Source organism: Aegilops tauschii, chromosome 2 (assembly GCF_002575655.3).
Source record: "Aegilops tauschii subsp. strangulata cultivar AL8/78 chromosome 2, Aet v6.0, whole genome shotgun sequence".
Lineage (NCBI taxonomy): Eukaryota > Viridiplantae > Streptophyta > Magnoliopsida > Poales > Poaceae > Aegilops > Aegilops tauschii.
In genome coordinates, this window is record NC_053036.3 from 306,259,985 (window position 1) to 306,279,610 (window position 19,626).

Consider the following 19,626-nt stretch of genomic DNA (forward strand, 5'->3'; position numbering starts at 1 on the left):
GTTGGGCCTGAAACGTGCCGAACAGCTCACGGGCCGGCAGCAGCCCGAAATGAACCTCGGCCCATGATTGTGTGAATCAAATCACGGGCTTTTAACAGGCCAAAATTGTCTCGGTCCTTGTTTGGCCCAATCAGATATCGGCTGCGAGTAGGCGGATGCAAATCGGGCCGTAGTTAGGCCCAACTATATGACGGGCTTTTACCAGGCCAAAATTAATATAGGGCCAAAATGTTAAACGGGCCTTTAACAGGCCAAAACTAATATCAGGCTGAATTACTAAGTGGGCCTTTAGCAAGTGGGCCCAAAAGCATAGTGTCCAGTTGACGAGCCGAATCTGATATGGGCCATAATTGAGCCCAAAGCCTCTTAAAGGGCCGGACCTGATCTGGGCCGTAATTTGGCCCAGAACGTGGTAGGCTTTTAACGGGCTGGATCTCATATGGGCCACTATTAGGCCCGGAGCGTGGCAGGCCATTAATGGACCGGATCAAATATGGGCCGGCATTTGGCCCAAAACATGGCAGCCAGTTAATGGGTCGGCCTACTAGGGTCCTCAAAATCTTGTGGGCCTACAGATGGGCTGGCCCATTAACGTCGGCGAAATCTCGTGGGCCTTTAGCTGGGCCGGCCCATTATGATCCGCAAGAATCTTGTGGGCCTTTACCTGGGCCGGCCCATTATGGCACACAAGAATCTTGTGGGCCTTTACCTGGGCCGGCCCATTATGGCCCACAAAATCTTCTGGGCCTTTAGCTGGGCCAGCCATTATGGTCCGCAAAATCTCGTGGGCCTTTAGCTGGGCCGGCCCATTATGGTCCGCAAAATCTTGTGGGCCTTCAGTTGAGCCGGCCCATTTAAACTTGATGGGTCGGTCCACGTGTCAACATATCACAGGCGCGTCTCGCCCATTGGATGAGTGACACCTGTGCCAACGCGGACCTGACACGTGTCTCCTCGAGCCAATGATGATTTTACACGTGGAAAATCCCCATTGGTCGGTGCTGTTAACGGGTTATCGGATCCAAAACCTGACCCGATAGCTTAACGGTGTTCCGTTACGGTGGATGCCACGTTTCGGTCACCCTTGACGAAAGCACTTCTGTGACGCGCGATTTATCGTCATGGAAGTGGACACTTCCGTGATGATAATTTTGGTAATGTCATGGAACACTTCTACGACAGCACAGGTATAACTATCTTGATTCTGTCATAAATTTGTCATGGATGTACATGCATGACAAAAAACGCGACCTACTATGACAAACACGTATCATCACGGAAGTGTATTTTTTTTGTAGTGAGGAGTTGCATAATCTCATAGTGAGAGGAATATGTATAAGTCATGAAGAAAGCAATAGCAATAAAACTAAACGATCATAATGCTAATCTAACGGATGGGTCTTGTCAATCACATCATTCTCTAATGATGTGATCCCGTTCATCAAATGACAACACATGTCTATGGTCAGGAAACTTAACCATCTTTTGATTAACGAGCTAGTCAAGTAGAGGCATACTAGGGACACTCTCTTTTGTCTAGGTATTCACACATGTACTAAGTTTCCGGTTAATACAATTCTAGCATGAATAATAAACATTTATCATGATATAAGGAAATATAAATAACAACTTTATTATTGCCTCTAGGGCATATTTCCTTCAGCCTCCCACTTGCACTAGAGTCAATAATCTAGATTACATTACAATGATTCTAAAACCCATGGAGTCTTGGTGCTGATCATGTTTTGCTCGTGGAAGAGGCTTAGTCAACAGGTCTGCAACATTCAGGTCCGTATGTATTTTGCAAATCTCTATGTCTCCCTCCTTGACTTGATCGCAGATGGAATTGAAGCATCTCCTGATGTGTTTGGTTCTCTTGTGAAATCTGGATTCCTTCGCCAAGACAATTGCTCTAGTATTGTCACAAAAGATTTTCATTGGACCCGATGCACTAGGTATTACACCTAGATCGGATATGAGCTCCTTCATCCAGACTCCTTCATTTGCTGCTTCGGAAGCAGCTATGTACTCCGCTTCACACATAGATCCCGCCACGACGCTTTGCTTGGAACTGCACCAACTGACAGCTCCACAATTCAATATAAATATGTATCCGGTTTGCGACTTAGAGTCATCCGGATCAGTGTCAAAGCTTGCATCGACGTAACCATTTACGAAAAGCTCTTTGTCACCTCCATAAATGAGAAAGATATCCTTAGTCCTTTTCAAGTATTTCAGGATGTTCTTGACCGCTGTCCAGTGATCCACTCCTGTATTACTTTGGTACCTCCCTGCTAAACTTATAGCAAGCCACACATCAGGTCTGGTACACAGCATTGCATCCATGATAGAACCTATGGCTGAGGCATAGGGAATGACTTTCATTTTCTCTCTATCTTCTGCAGTGGTCGGGCATTGAGTCTGACTCAACTTCACACCTTGTAGCACATGCAAGAACCCTTTCTTTGACTGATCCATTTTGAACTTCTTCAAAACTTTGTCAAGGTATGTGCTTTGTGAAAGTCCAATTAAGCATCTTGATCTATCTCTATAGATCTTGATGCCCAATATATAAGTAGCTTCACCGAGGTCTTTCATTGAAAAATTCTTATTCAAGTATCCTTTTATGCTATCCAGAAATTCTGTATTATTTCCAATCAACAATATGTCATCCACAAATAATATTAGAAATGCTACAGAGCTCCAACTCACTTTCTTGTAAATACAGGCTTCTCCAAAAGTCTGTATAAAACCATATGCTTTGATCACACTATCAAAGTGTATATTACAACTCTGAGATGCTTGCACCAGTCCATAAATGGATCGCTGGAGCTTGCACACTTTGTTAGCACCTTTAGGATCGACAAAACCTTCTGGTTGCATCATATACAACTCTTCTTTAAGATATCCATTAAGGAATGCAGTTTTGACATCCATTTGCCAAATTTCATAATCAAAAATGCAGCAATTGCTAAAATGATTCAGACAGACTTAAGCATCGCCGCGAGTGAGAAGGTCTTATCATAGTCAACTCCATGAACTTGTCGAAAACCTTTCACAACAATTCGAGCTTTGTAGACAGTAACATTATCGTCAGCGTCAGTCTTCTTCTTGAAGATCCGTTTATTTTCTATGGCTTACCGAGCATCGGGCAAGTCAACCAAAGTCCATACTTTGTTCTCATACATGGATCCCATCTCAGATTTCATGGCCTCAAGCCATTTCGCAGAATCTGGGCTCATATTGCTTCCTCATAGTTCGTAGGTTTGTCATGGTCTAGTAACATGACTTCCAGAATAGGATTTTCGTACCACTCTGGTGTGGAACGTACTCTGGTTGACCTACGAGGTTCGGTAGTAACTTGATCTGAAGTTTCATGATCATCATCATTAACTTTGTCACTAATTGGTGTAGGAATCACTGGAACTGATTCTGTGATGAACTACTTTCCAATTGGGGAGAAGATACAATTACCTCATCAAGTTCTACTTTCCTCCCACTCACTTCTTTCGAAAGAAACTCCTTCTCTAGAAAGGATCCATTCTTAGCAACGAATATCTTGCCTTCGGATCTGTGATAGAAGGTGTACCCAACAGTTTCCTTTGGGTATCCTATGAAGACACATTTCTCTGATTTGGGTTCGAGCTTATCAGGTTGAAGATTTTTCACATAAGCATCGCTGCCCCAAACTTTAAGAAACGACAGCTTCTGTTTCTTGCTAAACCACAGTTCATATGGTGTCGTCTCAATGGATTTAGATGATGCCCTATTTAACATGAATGCAGCTATCTCTTAAAGCATAACCCCAAAACGATAGCGGTAAATCGGTAAGAGACATCATAGATCGCACCATATCTAATAAAGTACGGTTACAACGTTCGGACGCACCATTACGCTGTGGTGTTCCAGGTGGCGTGAGTTGCGAAACTATTCCACATTGTTTCAAATGAAGACCAAATTCATAACTCAAATATTCACCTCCACGATCAGATCGTAGAAACTTTATTTTTCTTGTTACGATGATTTTCCACTTCACTCTAGAATTCTTTGAACTTTTCAAATGTTTCACACTTATGTTTCATTAAGTAGATATACCCATATCTTCTCAAATCATCTGTGAAGGTTAGAAAATAACGATACCCGCTGCGAGCCTCAACACTCATCGGACCACATACATCAGTATGTATTATTTCCAATAAGTCAGTTGCACGGAGTCATAGTCATCTTGCCCATGAGGCATGGTTCGCAAGCATCAAGTGATTCATAATCAAGTAATTCCAAAAGCCCTTCAGCATGGAGTTTCTTCATGCGCTTTACACCAATATGACCTAAACGGCAGTGCCACAAATAAGTTGCACTATCATTATTAACTTTGCATCTTTTGGCCTCAATGTTATGAATATGTGTATCACTACAGTCGAGATTCAACAAAAACAGACCACTCATCAACGGTGCATGACCATAAGATATTACTCATATAAATAGAACAACCATTATTCTCCGATTTAAATGAATAATCGTCTCGCATCAAACAAGATCCAGATATAATGTTCATGCTCAACGCTGGCACAAAATAACAATTATTCAGGTCTAAAACTAATCCCGAAGGTAGATGTAGAGGTAGCGTGCCAACGGCGATCACATCGACTTTGGAACCATTTCCCACGCGCATTGTCACCTCGTCCTTAGCCAATCTTCGTTTAATCCGTAGCCCCTATTTCGAGTTGCAAATATGAGCAACATAACCAGTATCAAATACCCAGGCGCTATTACGAGCATTAGTAAGGTACACATCAATAACATGTATATCAAATATACCTTTCACTTTGCCATCATTCTTATCCGCAAAATACTTGGGGCAGTTCCGCTTCCAGTGACCAGTCCCTTTGCAGTAGAAGCACTCAGTTTCAGGCTTATGTCCAGACTTGGGTTTCTTCCCTTGAGCAGCAACTTGCCTACTAATCTTCTTGAAGTTCCCCTTCTTCCCTTTGCCCTTTTTCTTGAAACTAGTGGCCTTGTTAACCATCAACACTTGATGCTCCTTGATTTCTACCTCCGCAGCCTTTAGTATCGCGAAGAGCTCGGGAATTATCTTTTCCATCCCTTGCATATTATAGTTCATCACGAAGCCTGTATAGCTTGGTGGTAGTGATTGAAGAACTCTGTCAATGACACTATCATCAGGAAGATTAACTCCCAGCTGAGTCAAGTGGTTATGGTACCCAGACATTCTGAGTACGTGTTCAATGGCAGAACTATTCTCCTCCATCTTGCAGCTACAGAACTTGTTGGAGACTTCATATCTCTCAACTCGGGCATTTGCTTGAAATATTAACTTCAAGTCCTGGAACATCTCATATGCTCCATGACGTTCGAAACGTCTTTGAAGTCCCGATACTAAGCCGTAAAGCATGGCACACTGAACTATCGAGTAGTCATTAGTTTTCCTCTGCCAGACGTTCACAACGTCCGGAGTTGCTCCTGCAGCGGGTCTTGCACCTAGCGGTGCTTCCAGGACATAATTCTTCTGTGCAGCAATGAGGATAATTCTCAAGTTACGGACCCAATCTGTGTAGTTGCTACCATCATCTTTCAACTTAGCTTTCTCTAGGAACGCATTAAAATTCAAGGGAACGGTAGCACGGGACATTGATCTACAACAACATAGATATGCAAAAACTATCAGGTACTAAGTTCATGATAAATTAAAGTTCAATTAATCATATTACTTAAGAACTCCCACTTAGATTGACATCCCTCTAGTCATCTAAATGATCACGTGATCCATGTCAACTAAACCATGTCCGTTCATCATGTGAGATGGAGTAGTTTTCAATGGTGAACATCACTATGTTGATCATATCTTCTATATGATTCACGTTTGACCTTTCGGTCTCAGTGTTCCGAGGCCATATCTGCATATGCTAGGCTCGTCAAGTTTAACCCGAGTATTTTGCTCATGCAAAACTGGCTTGCACCCGTTATATGTGAACGTAGAGCTTATCACACCCGATCATCACGTGGTGTCTCGGCACGACGAACTGTAGCAACGGTGCATACTCAGGGAGAACACTTGTACCTTGAAATTTAGTGAGGGATCATCTTATAATGCTGCCGCCGTACTAAGCAAAATAGGATGCACAAAGGATAAACATCACATGCAATCAAAATATGTGACATGATATGGCCATCACCATCTTGTGCCTTTGATCTCCATCTTCAAAGCACCGTCATGATCTTCATCGTCACCGACTTGACAGCTTGATCTCCATCGTAGCGTCGTTGTCGTCTTGCCAACTATTGCTTCCACGACTATCGCTACCGCTAAGTGATAAAGTAAAGCATAGTGATTGCATTTCATACAATAAAAGCGACAACCATAAGGCTCCTGCCAGTTGCCGATAACTTCTACAAAACATGATAATCTCATACAAAAATTTATATCTCATCATGTCTTGACCATATCACATCACAACCTGCCCTCCAAAAACAAGTTAGACGTCCTCTACTTTGTTGTTGCAAGTTTTGTGTGGCTGCAAGAACCATTCTTACCTACGCATCAAAACCACAACAATTTTTCGTCAAGTGTGTTGTTTTAACCTTCAACAAGGACCGGTCGTAGTCAAATTTGATTCAACTAAGGTTGGAGAAATAGACACCCGCCAACCACCTGTGTGCGAAGCACGTCGGTAGAACCGGTCTCGTGAACGTGGTCATGTAATGCTGGTCCGGACCGCTTCATCCAACAATACCGCCGAATCAAAATAAGACGTTGGTGGTAAGCAGCATGACTATTATCGCCCACAACTCATTGTGTTCTACTCGTGCATATCATCTACGCATAGAGCTTGCTCGGATGCCACTACTGGGGAACGTAGCATGCAATTTCAAAAAAATTCCTACGATCACGCAAGATCTATCTAGGTGATGCATAGCAATGAGACGGGAAGAGTGTTTCCACGTACCCTCGTAGACCGAAAGCGGAAGCGTTAGATTAACGTGGTTGATGTAGTCGAACGTCTTCACGATCCAACCGATCCAAGTACCGAACGTACGGCACCTCCGTGTTCAGCACACGTTTAGCTCGATGACGTCCCTCGAACTCTTGATCCAGTAGAGGGTCGAGGGAGAGTTCTATCAGCAAGACGGCGTGGTGACGGTGATGGTGATGTGATCCGCGCAGGGCTTCGCCTAAGCACTACGACGCTATGACCGGAGGAGTAAACTATGGAGGGGGCACCGCACACGGCTAAGAGAATAACTGTTGTACCTTTGGGGTGCCCCCCACCCCCGTATATAAAGGAGGGGAGGAGGAGGAGGCCGGCCAGGGGTGGCGTGCCATGGGCGGAGTCCTACTAGGACTCCACTCCTAGTAGGATTCGCCCCCCCTTCCTTCCAACGGAGAGGGGAAAGGGGAAAGAGGGGAGAGGGAGAAGGAAAGGGGGGCTGCGCCCCCTCCCCTTGTCCAATTCGGATTGGGCAGGGGGAGGCGCGCTCCTCCTCTCGTGACCTTCCTCCCTCTCTCCACTATGGCCCATAAGGCCCATTAACTCTCCTGGGGGGTTCCGATAGCCTCTCGGTACTCCGATAAATCCCCGAACCTCTTCGGAACCATTCTTGTGCCCATATATAACCTTCCAATATATCAATCTTTACCTCTCGACCATTTCGAGACTCCTCGTCAGGTCCGTGATCTCATCCGGGACTCCGAACAAACTTCGGTCACCAAAACGCATAACTCATAATACAAATCGTCATCGAACATTAAGCGTGCGGACCCTACGGGTTCGAGAACTATGTAGACATGACCGAGACACATCTCCTGTCAATAACCAATAGCGGAACCTGGATGCTCATATTGGTTCCTACCTATTCTATGAAGATCTTTATCGGTCAAACTGCATAACAACATACGTTATTCCCTTTGTCATCGGTATGTTACTTGCCCAAAATTCGATCGTCGGTATCATCATACCTAGTTCAATCTCATTACCGGCAAGCCTCTTTACTCGTTCTGTAATGTATCATCCCGCAATAACTCATTAGTCACATTACTTGCAAGGCTTATAGTGATGTGCGTTACCGAGAGGGCCTAGAGATACCTCTCTGATACACGGAGTGACAAATCCTAATCTTGATCTATGCCAACTCAACAAACACCTTCGGAGACACCTGTAGAGCATCTTTATAATCCCCAAGTTATGTTGTGACGTTTCATAGCACAAAAAGTGTTCCTCCGGTACTCGGGAGTTGCATAATCTCATAGTCAGAGGAATATGTATAAGTCATGAAGAAAGCAATAGCAATAAAACTAAACGATCATAATGCTAAGCTAACAGATGGGTCTTGTCCATCACATCATTCTCTAATGATGTGATCCCGTTCATCAAATGACAACACATGTCTATGGTCAGGAAACTTAGCCATCTTTTGATTAACGAGCTAGTCAAGTAGAGGCATACTAGGGACACTCTATTTTGTCTATGTATTCACACATTTACTAAGTTTCCGGTTAATACAATTCTAGCATGAATAATAAACATTTAACATGATATAAGGAATATAAATAACAACTTTATTATTGCCTCTAGGGCATATTTCCTTCAACAAGTTGAAGGTTTGGACTTTGGTGAGACCTTTGCTCCTGTTGCCCGTCTTGAATCTATTCGCATCTTACTAGCCTATGCTGCTTTCAATGGTTTAACATTACATCAAATGGATGTGAAGAGTACTTTCCTTAGCTTTCCTCTACAAGAAGAAGTATATGTATCACAACCACCTGGGTTCGTTGATCCCGATCACAAAGACTATGTGTATAAACTTCACAAGGCTTTGTATGGCCTCAAATAAGCACCTCGTGCTTGGTATGATCATCTTAAGAAGTTTCTACACGATGATGGTTTTGTGAGAGGGGTGATCGATCCCACTCTTTTTACTAAGAGGGAAAAGGGTGATTTGATCTTATGCCAAATATATGTAGACGCCATCATTTTTTGTTCTCCTGACATTCATTTGTGCAAGAAGTTTGCGGCCTCCTGATGTTGCTTGAAGCTACGTCGGTATTTCCCCAAAGAGGAAGGGATGATGCAGCACAGCGGCGGTAGGTATTTCCCTCAGGTTTGAAACCAAGGTTATCGAACCAGTAGGAGAACCAAGCAACACAACGTAAACAACCCCTGCACACAAATAACAACACCTCGCAACCCGAGGTGTTAAAGGGGTTGTCAATCCCTTTCGGGGTACGGCGCGAGAAACGGTGCGTGGACGGAAGAAAGTTGTAATAGATTGAAATAATAGATCGCAAATAAAATAAAGTGCAGCAAAGTATTTTTGTATTTTTGGTTTAATAGATCTGAATAAAAGTGCAAAGGAAAAAGAGACCCCAAGCAAATATATGAGAAAGAAGACCCGGGGGCCGTAGGTTTCACTAGTGGCTTCTCCCGAGAAAAATAGCAAACGGTGGGTAAACAAATTACTATTGGGCAATTGATAGAACCTCAAATAATTATGAAGATATCCAGGCAGTGATCATTACATAGGCATCACGTCCAAGATTAGTAGACCGACTCCTGCCTGCATCTACTAGTATTACTCCACACATCGACCGCTATCCAGCATGCATCTAGTGTATTAAGTTCATGGAAAACGGAGTAATGCAATAAGAACGATGACATGATGTAGACAAGATCCGTTTATCTATGGCGGTAGATATAGATATCGTCTTTTTATCCTTAGTAGCAACGATACATACGTGTCGGTTCCCTTTCTATCACTGGGATCAAGCACCATAAGATCGAACCCACTACTGGGCACCTCTTCCCATTGCAAGATAAATAGATCAAGTTGGCCAAACAAAACCCAAATATCGGAGAAGAAATACGAGGCTATAAGAGATCAAAGAAACTCAAATAACTTTCATGGATATAAAAATATATGACTGATCATAAACTAAAAGTTCATCAGATCCCAACAAACACATTGCAAAAAGAGTTACATCATATGGATCTCCAAGAGACCATTGTATTGAGAATTCAGTGAGAGAGAGAAAGCCCTCTAGCTACTAACTACGGACCCGAAGGTCTACAAGGAACTGCTCACGCATCATCGGAGAGGCACCAATGGAGGTGGTGAACCCCATCTGAGATGGTTTCTAGATTGGATCTGGTGGTTCTGGACTCTGCGGCGGCTGGATGAATATTTCGTTGACTCCTCTGGGGTTCTGGTATTTTTGGGGTATTTATAGAGCAACAAGGCGGTCCGGGGGGCACCCGAGGTGGGCACAACCCACCAGGGCGTGCCTGGGCCTCCTGGCGCGCCCTGGTGGGTTGTGCCCCCCTCGGGGCACCCCCCAGGTGCAACCAGGGCCCATTGCCTTCCTTCTGGCCCATAAAAAATCATCGTGGAGTTTCGTGGCATTTGGAATTCGTCTGATATTGATTTCCTGCGATGTAAAAAACATGGAAAAAGCAGCAACTGGCACTTGGCACTATGTCAATAGGTTAGTACCAAAAAATGATATAAAATGATTATAAAACATCCAAGATTGATAATAAAATAGCATGGAACAATCAAAAATTATAGATACGTTGGAGACGTATCAGCATCCCCAAGCTTAACTCCTACTCGTCCTCGAGTAGGTAAGTGATAAAAACAGAATTTTTGATGTGGAGTGTTGTTCATCATGTCATATCATATTCTTTTCTTTATAGCATGGACATTTGGACTTTTATGTGATTCAAAGCAATAGTCTAGTTTTGACATAATAATTTAGATACTCAAGCATATCAACAAGCAACCATGTCTTTCAAAATATCAACGCTAAAATAAGATATCCCTAGCCCATCATGCTCAAACGTTGATCCATTCATGAAACACACTCGAATGTTAACTACACCCAATACTTAAGTACGATCATATTGCCTCCTAGCTGGTGCTTTTTATGAGAGAAGATGGAGACTCAAATTTCAAAATAAAAATTGCATAAAGTAAAATAAAGGCCCTTCGCATAGGGAAGTAGGGATTTGTAGAGGTGCCAGAGCTCAAAGCGAAAGATTAGAGATAAAAACATTTTGGGAGGTGTATCCATCCCACCAACGAAAACGACTTAGAGTTCCCAACACTTTCCATGCTAGATATGCCATAGGCGGTTCCCAAACAGAAAAATAAAGTTTATTCCTTTTTCCACCATTCTTTCACTTTCCATGGCTAACTGTATCCACGGGTGCCCTCCATACCAACACTTTCCAAGGAATTTATTATTTGACAACATAAAGTAAATTCATTTTTGCATTTCGAGACTGGGCATGCCTAAGACCTTTGCCTTACTCTCGTGCAATGATAAGTGAATAAACACTCATCTTGAGAATAACACATCCAGCATGGAAAATATTAGCCACCCGTTACCGTTCCGCGAGCGAAACAAACACACAAAAGAGAAGTTTATTTTGGAAATTAGAGATGGCACATGCAAATTTGCTTAGAACGGCAAAAGAATACCGCATATAGGTAGATATAGTGGACTCATGTGGCAAAACTGGTTTAAAGGATTTGGATGCACAAGTCGAGATCATACTTAGTGCAAAATGAAGGTAGCAAAAAGATTGGGAAGCGACAAACCAAGAAACGAATAATCTCATAAGCAAGCATTAAGCATAATTAACACCAAATAATGCACCACAAGTAGGATATAATTTTCATTGCATGATTATTGACTTTCGTACTTGCATAGGGAATCACAAACCTTAACACCAATATTCTTACTAGAGCACAATTACTCATCAACATAACTCACATATCACATCATCATATCTCAAAACTATTACTAAGAATCAAGTTTATTTTGTCCAATGATCTTCATGACATTTTTTACTTTATCCTTCTTGGATATCTATCACTTTGGGACTAATTTTCATGTGTTGATTTTCATAAGCTCAAACAAATATAAGTGAAGATCATGAGCATAACAAATTTTCTTTCCCTCAAAATAATTTAAGTGAAGCAAGAGAGAATTTCTTCAAAATTTTACTAACTCTCAAATAAATCTAAGTGAACCAAGAGAGCATTTCTTCAAAAATAACAAAGCACACCGTGCTCAAAAAGATATAAGTGAAGCACTAGAGCAAGTCCTAGCTCATAAAAGATTTAAGTGAAGCACAAAGAGCAATTCTAACAAGTCATGATATAATTTTGGCTCTCTTAAATAGGTGTGTCCAGCAAGGATTGATGACTTAAAACAAAAAATAAAACAAGCAAATACACATATCATACAAGACGCTCCAAGCAAAACACATATCATGTGACGAATAAAAATATAGCCTCGAGTAAAATACCGATAGTTGCTGGAAGAAAGCGGGGATGCCACTCGGGGGCATCCCCAAGCTTAGTTGGTTGCTCATTTTTGGATAATAGCTTAGGGTGCCGGGGCATCCCCAAGGTTAGGCTCTTACATCCTTCCTTCATCCATCATAAGATAACCCAAAACTTGAAAACTTCAATCACACAAAACTCAACAAAACCTTCGTGAGATCCGTTAGTGTAAGAAAAATAAACCACTACTATAAGTGATGTATCAAACCAATTCTTATTTTGTTTTTGTATTATATCTGCTGTATTCCAACTTTTCTATGGCAAAAACTCATCAAAGAAAACCATAGAGCCATCAAAATAAGCACACAACACAAAGAAAACAGAAACTGTCAAAACAGAACAGTCTGTAGCAATCTGATTTGTTCGAATACTTCTGGAACTCCAAAAAATCTGTAAAACTAGGAAAACCTGGATAATTTGTATATTGATCGTCTTAAAAAAGAATTGGCATTTTATAACATTCTGTTTAATTTTAACAATTATTTTCGTGAGCACAAAGTTTATGTCTTTTTCAGCAAGATCAAACAACTATCACCCAAGAAGATCTTATTGGTTCTACTTGGCACAGACACTAATTAAAACACAAAAAACACAATCATAACAGTAGCACAATTATGCTAACACTCAAGAACAGAAAGCAAAAAGCAAAAATAAATTTTATTCATTGGGTTGCCTCCCAACAAGCGCTATAGTTTTACGCCCTTAGCTAGGCATAAAGCAAGGATCTAAGTTTTGTCATCTTTGGTTCGAGATCCATAAGATGCCCTCATGATTGATTCATAAGGTGGCCTGATTTTTGTTCTAGGAAAGTGGTCCATACCTTTCCTCAAAGGAAATTGGAACTTAATATTGCCTTCTTTCATATCAATCACGACACCGATAGTGCGTAAAAACGGTCTACCAAGAATAATTGGATAAGACGGATTGCAATCAATATCTAGAACAATAAAATCTTTGCGGTAATATGTCGCATATACTCAAACATGGTGACTACGGTCACCGCTCGTGTATTGCTGATATGAATCTTTCTAAGCTTAATGTTGTTGGGTATCTTGCGCATCATACTATATCCCTAAATTTCTTAGTACTTCATCTCTAAATCTCCTTGGCGGAGTCTATATCCAATATCATTATATGGCCAATAAAAAAATTCTAACTCACAGTTGGTATCTCTGTCCAGTGGCCAGACATCCGGCCCCACTACCAGACATCCGGGCCCTGGACTTTCGTTCTCTGACCCCCAGCGTCGGATATCTAGGATTGACCCCTGGATGTCCAACTCGTACGCGCACACACACATAAACCTGGGGGGCTCGGTATTTGGGGGCAGTTTTCCCCTTTCCCTTCTCGCTCCCCCATCTGTCTCACGCCGTCGTCGGGCTGTGCCCCGGCCTGCCCCGGCCATCTCCTCCATCCTCCAGCCGCCGATCTCCTCTCCACGCCCTCGTCTCTTCCCGGTCTACTCTCCCATCCAATCCATTTCCTGGGTTGCGGTGTGAATCACTTGGGAGGAGCTGGTTTGGGTATTGAATCAAGGGTCGTCCTTCGAAGTTCTTCATGGCGCGTACAAATCAATGCGGTCCTCCTCCCTCATCCTGGGGTATGGTTGTCTCTGTTCTTGCCTCCTCTTCTTTTGGGTCAAGTATTCTAGGGTTCCAATAAATTGTTTGGTTATTCTCTTAATATATATGTCCCTCTCAATTTGATGTCACTTGACTAGCCCAAATTATTGTCTATGCACTTGGCGAAACAAATTAACCATGGGCATGTCGATATTTTTTATCTACCACTCGGGCTTGTCCTATGGTCATGTTCAAAATGTCCACATCTCCACTCGTTTAATTGTTTTATCCTTGTTCATATCTTTTTGGGCTACTTCTCATCGGTATCCCTATCTTGTATCCGTTTCAGTCGCTCGTCGGCAAGGTTCTACTAACTCCGAGGAGCATGTCCGGCCTAAGAAGAAGCAGACCACCACCGGACCCAAGAAGAAGCGTCAGGCTCCCTCACCTAGTCCGTCGGCCTCTAATCCTGATGATGTGGACTATGTTGGGGAGGAAGAGGAGGACATTGCTCCTAGAAGCTCCTTTGGATAGTTGAAACCGGGCACCCGGAGGGCGCCCGTGCCTCCGGTCCGGGGCTCTGCGATGCCGTTGTCCATGGTCGTCACATCTCCATGGAGATCCCTTTCAATGGAGCTCGCCCCACTCACGACTTCAAGACCGTGGGGGTTGGTCCATATCTTGAGTTCCGACGGGATACCAAACCGTATGAGATGGTGGCTGATGTTGAGGACCACGGTTTTGTACTCGCATGCAGCAGTATCTCTACTCTAGCATCGTTCACGGTGGTGGACTTGCTCCTCATAAATACTTGGATCTTCAATTCATGCGTGATCATCCTGCCATGTTTCCTAACAACACGGTCAAGATCATTGATGATATGATTCTCGGTCCAGCAATGACCTTTAAGTGTGATTGGAATGAAGCTGCCATCCTTCAGTTCTATGCCACCTGCTTCTTTGGCCCAAACAACACTCTCACCTGGATGACCGATGATACTATGCTGAGCATCACCTAAGACCGCTTTGTTCAGATTTTGGGCTTCTCTGGTGTTGGAAATCAAATCCACAGTCTGGATCCATCGCATAAGCCCAAAGGGATTGATGATTGCATGCCTCTTGTTAAGCCTACCACTCAGCTCACCGCAGAGGAACGTGGGTATCCACCCAATGAGGTATCCATCTTCAGGTCTCCTTACTACATTCTCTATCAATGTGTGCTTCACAATCTCTATCCTAAGAAGGGAGATTGCTTGAGGGCTCGCAACTACTGCGTTGATATGATGGTTCGTATGCATGACGAGCCTACAGAGCCACTTGACATAGCCCATTACATTTGGCATGAGATCCATGTCTCCAGCTTTCCTCACACGCGCCAATTCCCTCAGGCTCCATTCATTCAGGCGTTGATTGATCACACTACCCCCTTTGAGGTTGCCAAGACTATTGTGCATTCCATTTGGAAACCTCTAACTCATATGCGCATGTCAGCTCCTGCACCGTCTACTGCACCTAGTCAGTCCAGGAGGTCCGCTATTGGGACTCAGCTCAAGAGGCCCTCCGTGCCTTCCTCCTCGATAATGCCTTCCTCCTCGACCGCGCCTCGTGGACATCTTGCCTCGTTCTTGGCCAAGGCTCAGTCTGCTATTATGAAGGCTATCACCTTTAACTGTCAGCAAAACCATGATGTTCAGAAGCGCCTCATTATCTCCAAGAACCAGCTCAAGCAGCGCCTTCGCGACCGCGGGAGTCCCGTGAGCGATGATGATCCCATTACTACTGCACCGTCCACTTCCACCTTTGGGTTCCCGTCTCGTGACGAGTACGCCGAGTTCTTTGAGGGGGTAGCTAATGATGTTGACATCCGCCGGGAGTGATTTCCGTGTTGCTCTTCTCGTTGCCTTCGCCCCTTTTTGCATGTTGTCGTCAAAGGGGGAGAAGTAGTACCTTAGATGACTAGATGTCGTGCTATATGTTGCTATTTGTTCGTTATTATTCAAACTCTCTATGTATGCTACATATGGTACTTAATTGTATGAGACTATCTTATTATCTTTGTGGCTACGGGTTGTTGATGCTATGGGTTGATGATGTGTATCACATGTGCTTGTCCTATGTTCTATCTTTTTGGGCTACATATGCTACCATGAAATATGTGCATTGCATTTTAACATAATTATCTTGTGCACACATTGAGGGGGAGCTAAAGCAAATAGGAACATATATTGTATTATGCTCTCATGAATTACACTGCTAAATGTATTTATTTTATGTATGGTACTACATGTATGATTGTCATCAACATACAAAAAGGGGGATATTAAAAGTGCAATCATGACCTTACATCAAGTTTTGATGTTGATGACAATATACATGTAGGGGACTAACTATGTTCGTCAAGTGAATCTCACGTGTTAGTCCCCGGATGTCAAAGGTGTGTGGATCATGAACATACGGAGTTGATTTTACTCAAGGAAGAAGTATCAAAAAGATTGTATATTTGTTTGTTCTTGAGTATAGGATCCCACACTATTAAGAGAGGATCGGTAGGGGTAGTGAAGGACTTGCTCATGTCACTAAATACCTAGCTTCTAAATCTTAGGCACATACACTAAATTCTGGTGTTAAAATACTGCCTCTGCTCCCAAGCCGGATGTCCGGGCTGCATGCCGGATGTCCGGGCCGCAAGCCGGATATCCAGCCCGCACGTCGGATGTCCGGCACCCTGTTGTCCAGAGAGCACTTTGTGCTGCTATTTATTCTGGATGTCTGACCAGTCTGCCGGATGTCCGGTGTCTCCGTGTGTGACGCCCGGATAATTAAGCTACAGTAACCCACTGCTAATGATGCCACGTCACCTCGGTTACTATTGTTAAACTCGCGTTGATTCAAGACCATTTCGAAAGTCTAATTAAAAATTAAGTCAACGGTAAAAGTTTTCAAAAGCCAAAACTAAAATGTTCGGAGTGTGCCAATGCCTAGGTATTTAAGGTGAAGGAAACACATTTTTACAGAATGCATAAATATTTTAAATTGAATTAAAACAGAAAAGGAAATTGAAAAAAAGTAAAAGAAAACAAATCAAACAAAAAATAAAAAAAGAACACCCCTTGACCAACTGGGCCAATAGGCCCAGCTGGCCGCCCATGTGGCCCAGCCGGCCGGCCCACCCACTTCCCCTTAACCCCCCACTACGCGGAACCCTAACCGTGACCGCACCCACTCCCCCCCACCTCACCCGCTCCTCTCTTCCCCCCGATCTGGATCGAGATCGGGGGCAAGTACCCGACACCTCCGACGCCGCCGGACCACCGTCGCCGGAGCCCTTCCTCCCCGGACTGCCTCCTCTGCGACGCGCCGTCTCCGACCTCCTCCTCGAGCCCCACTGCCCCGTTCCCTACACCCCTAGTGAGCCCCGCCTCTCTTCCTCTCTATGCCCCGCGCTCCCTCGCCTCTGTCCGCATACGGCCGCGACCTTGGCCGCCCTACGCGCGCTCGCCGGCACGAACCAGCACCCACGCCCGCGATGCATCCTGCGTTGCCGCACGTCGCGTCTTCTACCGCTGCTTCTGTTGCTCTGCCCCGCTGCTACATTGCTCTGTCGCCGATGTCTGCTGCTTCCACCACGCTCGCCGCGTCGTGGATGCGCCCGACCACTTCCCGTGCTCGCCCTGCCCACGGGGGCCGCTCCGTCACCGCGCCCGACTGCGCCCGCCGGGCGCCCCTCGCGCGTTCAGGCCACGCCGGTGAGGCCCCGCCTCCCTCCGCTCCCCCGCTCTCCGCACACATGCCCGCTCGCGTCCACGGTCGCGCTCTGTCCGTGCCCTGCGCGCCCTGGCCTCCTCCCCGCATGGCCCGACGATGCTTGCCACTGCCCGCGACTGCGTCCGCTCCACCCCGCCCCTGCTCACCGCTCTGCGCCCCTCCTCCCGCTTTCGCCCCTGCCGCGCCGCCTTTCCCCGGCCGCCGCCCTCAGCACCTGCCTCCGGTCGCGCCCCCCCCCCCCCCCCGGGCTCTGCCCGCCCGGCGGCCTCGCCACGCACTCGGGCTGCGGGTTCGCCCGCACCTGCCTACGCGCCCGCCCGGTATGGCCTCTGGGCCATTGGCAACTGGGCCCTGCCCCCTGTACCTATGACAAACGGGCCCAGCCCCAGAACGTAAAAAAGCATAAAAAATAAAGAATTAAAAATAAATAAATAAATAAAAATATGAATTAATTAAATAAATAAATTAGGTTTAATTAAACTAATTAAAATCTATTAGCCTAATAACCTAGTTAGAGTAAATTAATTAGTTAGTTAGTGTAACAGTCAATGAGAGGGGGGGCCCACCCCCTGTTGACCAGTCAAACGTTGACTGGTCTATAGGGACCCCCTGGCCCACCTGTCAGCCTCTGGTACACTTCTGTGTACACAGAGCTGGGTGCACCTAGCATTTAGCTATTTAATTTCGAATAAATAATAATTCCAGAATATTATTAAAACTTTGGAAAATAATATAAAATAAACCGTAGCTCGGATGTAAAAACTTTGTACATGAAAGTTGCTCGGAACGACGAGAAAAATCCGGATACGCAGCCCGTTCGTCCGCCACACATCCCTAGCATAGCAAACACGCAACTTTTCCCCTCCGGTTCATCTGTCCGAAAACGCGAAACACTGGGGATACTTTCCCGGATGTTTTCCCCCTTCGCCGGTATCACCTACTACCGCGTTAGGGCACATCTAGCACCGCTCATTGTCTTGTCATGCACCGTCATGCTTATGTTTGCATTATATTTATTGTTTCTTCCCCCTCTTCTCTCTTTAGACACCGAGACCGACGCCGCTGCTACCCAGTACAACTACGGTGTTGACGACCCCTCCTTCTTGCCAGAGCAACCAGGCAAGCCCCCCCTGATCACCAGATGTCGCCTATTCCTTCTCTACTGCTTGTATTAGAGTAGTCTAGCATGTTGCAGCTTTCGGTTAATCCTATTCTGCTGCATAGCCTGTCATTGTTGCTACAATTGTTGATACCTTTACCTGCTATCCTAATGCTTAGTATAGGATGCTAGTGTTCCATCAGTGGCCCTAAACTCTTGTTCGTCTGCCATGCTATACTACCGGGCTGTGATCACTTCGGGAGGTGATCACGGGCATATGCTATATACTTTATACTGTTACATTACTTATGATATTGTTCGGAGATGGGGGCTGAAGGGGCAGGTGGCTCCATCCCGATAGAGGTGGGCCTGGGTTCCCGACGGCCCCCGACTGTTACTTTGTGGCGGAGCGACACGGCAGGTTGAGACCACCTAGGAGAGAGGTGGGCCTGGCTCTGGTCGGCGTTCGCGGATACTTCAATTAACACGCTTAACGAGATCTTGGTATTTGATCTGAGTCTGGCCACTGGCCTATACGCACTAACCAACTACGCGGGAACAGTTATGGGCACTCGACGTCGTGGTATCAGCCGAAGCCTTCTTGACGTCAGCGACTGAGCGGCGCGCGCCGGATTGGACTGGAACGCCTGCTCTTGTATTAGGGAGGCTAGGTCTGCTTACCGGCCGCGTACGCAACGTGCAGGTGTGCAATGGGCGATGGGCCCAGACCCCTGCGTGCATAGGATTTAGACAGGCGTGCTGACCTCTCTGTTGTGCCTAGGCGGGGCTGCGACATGTTGATCTTCCGAAGTCGGGCATGACCCAGGAAAGTGTG